The sequence below is a fragment of the Tenrec ecaudatus genome, unplaced genomic scaffold (genome assembly GCF_050624435.1).
Source record: "Tenrec ecaudatus isolate mTenEca1 unplaced genomic scaffold, mTenEca1.hap1 Scaffold_1914, whole genome shotgun sequence".
In the NCBI taxonomy this organism is placed as follows: Eukaryota; Metazoa; Chordata; class Mammalia; order Afrosoricida; family Tenrecidae; genus Tenrec; species Tenrec ecaudatus.
In genome coordinates this window covers 19576-26100 of record NW_027458193.1, presented here as the reverse complement: position 1 = coordinate 26100, position 6525 = coordinate 19576, and positions in this window count along the sequence as shown.

The following is a 6525-nucleotide window of genomic DNA, read 5'->3' as shown; positions in this document are numbered from 1 at the left end:
AGTGCGCATCAAGAAAATATCCCAACCCAGTGCTGCCCAAGCCCACAAGTCCAACATTAACCCATTAGTCCAATAACAGTCCACAAAGTCCTGCTCCATCTCACAAAACAGGCACAATGATGTCGACTGCAGAGGAAAGCTGAGTCAATGAATATGTAAGCATCTCAGCGCTGGCAGGGGTCTCCACGTGGGTGCTCCAGCACCCAGGGCTGCATCGGGGTACGTTCATGTGGCTTCTCCCTGGGGATGTCTTGCAGGAAGTCTGTCTTGCAAGCTGAAGCAGGGAACTGCGAAAGCAGTTGCACCCTGGTGTGACCACAAAGCAAGAGACCCGAGAACTAGAAAGGTGAGGCTCACTGAGCCATTTATCCCTCTGCCCTTCAATTAACCCCACATGTGTTTATCGGCCAGGTTGGCACAATAAACTAACTGAGTCCCCAGTAGTATGATCTTTTAATTTTAAAAAAGAGCAAATGGACTAGAATTGAATCAGAGAGAGTTCATCAGTGAGATTAAAGAAAATCTCTCAACCTAATTTGGTAAAGGAATAATTTTTAAAATAGACAAGAAAATCTAGAGAAAATCACAGAATTCTGTGGGACAACATCAAGTACATTATGTGTGATTGGACAAAAAAACAGGAAGAAACAAACAAAACAATCAAAAGAGCAGAGAGAAGGAAACTTCCTTAATATATCATGACATGGTAAAAAATGTACTCATGAAGCTAAACAAACCAAAAGCAGGGCTGACTGAAATAAAATAATCATGACATGGTGCCCGGCTATCAAAAGAGATAGTGTCTGGGGTCTTAAAGGCTTGAAGGTGAACAAGCGGCCATCTAGCTCAGAAGCAAATAAGCCCACATGGAAGAAGCACACCAGCCAGTGCGATCACGAGGTGCCCAAGGGACCAGGTATAAGGCATCATGCAAAAAAAAAAAAGATATAAGTGTGTGTATGTATGTGTATATATGTGTATATGTATATATGTATGTGTATATATATATCATATTAAATGAAGGGGGAAGTGCAGAGTGGAGCCCCAAGGCCCAAGTGTCGGCCAATGGAGATCCCCTCATAGAGGGGTTTAGGAGAGGAGATGGGTTAATTAGGGTGTGAGGTAGTATCGATGAAGAACACAGCTTTCCCCCAGATCCTGGATGCTTCCTCCCCCCAACTACCATGATCCGAATTCTACCTTGCAGGGCTGGATAGGACAGAGGCTGTACACTGGTGCATATGAGGGTTGGAGGTACAGGGAATCCAGGGTGGATGATACCTTCAGGACCAAGGGTGTGAGGGACGATGCTGGGAAAGTGGAGGGTGAGTGGGTTGGAAAGGGGGAACTGATTACAAGCATCCACATGTGACCTCTTCCCTGGGAGAGGGACAGCAGAGAAGGGGGAAGGGAGACTCCGGATAGGGCAAGATATGACAAAATAACGATGTATAAATTACCAAGGGCATATGAGGGAGGGGGGAATGGGGAGGGAGGGGGGAAAAAAAAAGAGGACCTGATGCAAGGGGCTTAAGTGGAGAGCAAATGCCTTGAGAATGATTGGGGCAGGGAATGTATGGATGTGCTTTATACAATTGATGTATGTATATGTATGGATTGTGGTAAGAGTTGTTTGAGTCCCTAATAAAATGTAAAAGAAGAAAAGAGAAAAAAAATGATTAGGGCAAAGACTGTACAGATGTGCTTTATACAATTGATGTATGTATATGTATAAACTGTGAAAAGAATTGTATCAGCCCCAATAAATTGTTAAAAAAAAAATAAAACAAAACAAAACAAAACAAACAAAAAACACACAAACAAACAAACAAACAAAAAATCATGACATATCATGATGAAAGTTACAAATGACAGGAATCCTGACAGCAATTGAGGAAAAATAAGTTACTTAAAAAGAGGAACTGAAAACAAAAATTGTCTTAGAAAAAGTGCATCCAGAAGGCTCTGTAGCAGAAAATGACGAGACTTGGTTTAATGTACTTTGGACATTTTGTCCAGGGAGACAGACCTTGGAGACGTGTCCCACGCATGATAAAAGTACCGGGTTTTAGAACCGAGGAAAACCTTCAACAAGATGGATTGACACAGTAGCTGCATCACTGGGCTCAAAGATAAGAACAATAGTGAGGACTGCACAGTATGGGGCAGGGTTTTGCTCTATTGTCCATAGGAACAATGAGTTGGAATAACTCCACAGCACCTTCCAATAACAGCAACAACACCACCATCTATCATACACGAACACACTGAAGCAGGAAAAGTAAACATACATATTGAAAAGAGAAACGAGTCATGCAATTAAAAACTCCCAATACATTCAAAGAAGAGTTGACACCAATTTTATTCAAACCATTGTAGGACATAATAAAAATGGAAAGTCCCCAAATTCATTTTATGAAACTTGTAAAATCATTATACCCAAATCAGACAGAAACATAGCCAGGAAAGAAAATAATACAGCAATATCCCTTATGAACATAAATGTAAAAATATCTCAACAAAACCCTACCTAATAAAGCCAACAATAAATATCTCAGTAAAGTAAATCATCATGACCAACATGAATTCATAACAAGGGTGCAATGATGGTTACATATTAGAAAAACAATCAATGTTATCCACTATATAAACAAAACAACAGGAAAGAACTTTATAACCATATTAGAAAAATTCAAATCCTACAATCCTGAGAAGAAAATGGGACCAACGGTTCCAGGGGATAAGAGAAAGGGAGAGCTAGGGAAGGGGGAGGGGAGCCAACAGACCCACGGACAGGGAACAACAAGAGATCTAAAATTGATGGAGAGGAAGGTGTAGAATGCCTGGTGGGGTTAGATCAAGTGCAATGTAGCTGAAAGAGGAATTACTGAGAGCCAAATGAAGGTCAAACATGATAGTGGGACAGGAGGAAAGTAAAGGGAAATAGAGGAGGAAAGGAGGCAAAAGAAATTTTTTTTTACATTTTATTAGGGGCTCATACAACTCTTATCACAATCCATACAAATACATACATAAATTGTATAAAGCACACCCCTACATTCTTTGCCCTAATCATTTTCAAAGCATTTGCTCTCCACTTAAGCCCTTTGCATCAGGTCCTCTTTTTTTCCCCCTCCCTCCCCGGTCCCCCCTCCCTCATGAGCCTTTGATAATTTATAGATTGTTATTTTGTCATATCTTTCCCTATCCGGAGGCTCCCTTCCTCCCTTTCTCTGCCGTCCATCTCCCAGGGAGGAGGTCACATGTGGATCCTTGTAATCGGTTCCCCCTTTCCAACCCACTCACCCTCACTCTCCTAGTATCACCCCTCAGACCCCTGGTCCTGAAGGTATCATCCACCCTGGATTCCCTGTGTCTCCAGCTCCCATATGCACCAGTGTACATACAACCTCTGCCCTATCGAGTCCTGCAAGGTAGAATTCGGATCATGGTAGTTGGGGGAAGGAAGTATCCAGGATCTGGGGGAAAGCTGTGTTCTTCATCGGTACTACATCGCACCCTGACTGACCCATCTCCTCTCCTAAACCCCTCTATGAGGGGATCTCCAGTGGTTGACAAATGGGCTCTGGGTCTCCACTCTGCACTTCCCCCTTCATTCACTATGGTATATATATATATATATATATATATATATATATATATATATATATATATATATATATATATATATATATATATATATATATATATATTTGCATGATGCCTTTGGCACCTCGTGATTGCACAGGCTGGTGTGCTTCTTCCATGTGGGCTTTATTGCTTCTGAGCTAGATGGCCGCTTGTTCACCTTCAAGCCTTTAAGACCCCAGACACTATCTCTTTTGATGGCCGGGTACCATCAGCTTTCTTCGCCACATTTGCTTATGCACCCGTTTGTCATTGGTGATCGTATCATGGAAGTGTGCACCCAATGATATGATTTTTTTGTTCTTTGATACCTGATAACTGATCCCTTCAGGACCACGCGATCACACAGGCTGGTGTGTTCTTCCATGTGGGCTTTGTGCCTTCTGAGTTAGATGGCCGCTTGTTTATCTTCAAGCCTTTAAGACCCCAGACACTATCTCGTTTGATAACCGGGCACCATCAGCTTTCTTCACTACATTTACTTGTTCACGCACTTTGGCTTCAGCAGTTGTGTAGGGAGGGTGAGCATCGTAGAGTGCCAACTTAATAAAAGAAAGTATTCATGCATTGAGGGAGTGCTTGAGTAGAGGTCCAAGGTCCTTCTGCCACCTTAAAACTAAACCTATAAATACAGAAACATAGATCTATTTCCCCATCCTCATATATATATTTGCATGTACATGTCTTTGTCTAGACCTCTATAAATGCCCTTTGACTCCTAGCTCTTTCCTCCATCTCCCTTGACTTTCCTCCTGCCCTACTACCAAGCTCCATCCCCACCTGGGTTACAGCTATACCTCTTCTTTATGTAACCTTACCCTTGATCATTCCCTACCAGGCCTGCCACTCCCTCCTCACTACCATTTTGGGTCCCATGTTGTTCCCTTGTCCCTGGTTTTGTTAACATCACTTCCTAACCCCCCCACTTCCCCTATCCCAAGCCCCCCCCGGAACTGTCGGTCCATTGTTTTTCCTCCAGATAGTTCATCCAGCCTGTCTTATTTAGACAGACCTGTGGAGACAATAACATGCACGAAAATAAGACAGAGGAAAACAAAGCAACAGTATACAACCAGACAACAAAACAACAACAAATCACTGACAAAGAACAAAACAAAACACATCAAGAAAGAAAACTTGTAGTTAGTTCAAGGATCGTTTGTTGGAGGCAAAAGACATTTATAGAGGTGTAAATATACACACATATATAAAAATATACTTATATAATGATAGGGATATGGGTCTATGTTCATATATTTATGTTTAATATCAAGGTTGCAGATGAATATTGGTTCTCTATTCAAGTCCTCCCGCAATGCAAGAACACTTCCTTCCAATAACCTGGCATTCTGTGATGCTCACCTTCCTGACATGATAGCTAAAGTCAAATGGGTGCATTAGCAAATGTGGTGAAGAAAGCTGATGGTGCCTAGCTATGAAAAGATACAGTGTTTGGGGTCTTAAAGGCTTGAAGTTAAACAAGCGGCCATCTAGCAGGGAAGCAATAAAACCCACATGAAAGAAGCACACAGCCTGTGTGATCACAAGGTGTCAACAGGATCAGGTATCAGATGACCCAAAACAAACCATCATATAGATATGAATTGGGGGGGGGTTTGGAGTGGAGACCCAAGGCCCATTTGTAAACAATTGGACATCTCCTCACAGAAGGGTCAAGTCAGTCAGGGTGAAGTTTAGCACCAACAAAATACACACTACTCTAGCTCTTTAATTGACCTTGGCACCCCACTATCCTGACCCCAGTTCTAGCTTACAAATCTGGCTTGACAGGAACATGTACCCTAGTACATATCAGAGCTCTTGGTACACGGAATCCAGGACAGATAAATCCCTCAGGAACAGTAATGGGAGTAGCAATACCATGAGGGGAAGGGGAAGATGGGAGAGGAAGTGGAGAAAAGGAAAACCAGTCACAATGATCGACATATAAGCCACTCCCCACCTGCAGGGGACAAGCAACAGAGTAAAGGGAGACTGCAGACAGTGTAAAATATGAAAATAATAATAATTTATAATTTAACAAGGAGTCATGAGGGTGAGGGAGGGAAGGAGGGAAATAAAACAGGAGCTGATACCAAGGCCTCAATTAGAAAATGTTTTGAAAATAATGGTGACAACATATGTACAAATGTGCTTGATACAATTGATATATGGATTGCTATAAGAGGTGTAAGAGCCCCTAGTAAAATGATATTAAAAAATACATCTACCTCTCCGTCTCTCTGCCACCCCGAGTGTGGTGGTGCTCCGACTTCACCATGTCATCTCATAAGACTTTCAGGATCAAGAGATTCCTGGCCAAGAAACAGAAGCAGAATCTGCCCACTCCCCAATGGATTCGAATGAAAACCGGTAATAAAATCAGGTACAACTCCAAGAGAAGACATTGGAGAAGAACCAAGCTGGGTCTGTAAGGAGCCCCCTGAAGGATGGCACGCATGGCCGCATTTTCCCAGGCTCAAATCATGAATTAAGATTTTTGTCCCCATCTGATGAATTGAACTTCAATCGGCAAATAATCTGGTTTATTCCTTGTTTTTTTGCTTCCTAATCAAGTTTAACAATAAATAATGTAAGGTTGTTGTTGTGAGAAAAAAATACATGTATACTACTATAATACCTCAAGTAGAAAAAGACAGAAAATGGGGTAAGATGGCCACCATATAACAAGCCCGGGAAGATGTGCTCAGCAACTACCAAAGAGTTTCCACTATGAGAGAGATTCTGCACTTCCTGGTAGCAAGAAATTCAACTTAAAAGCCAAGTTGACCCAAGTTTCTCAAAGTGGAAAGCAGCAAGGCCTGCTGACAGACTCCCCTTTACGGATGAGCAGCAACATGAGTTGCTTCTACAAGC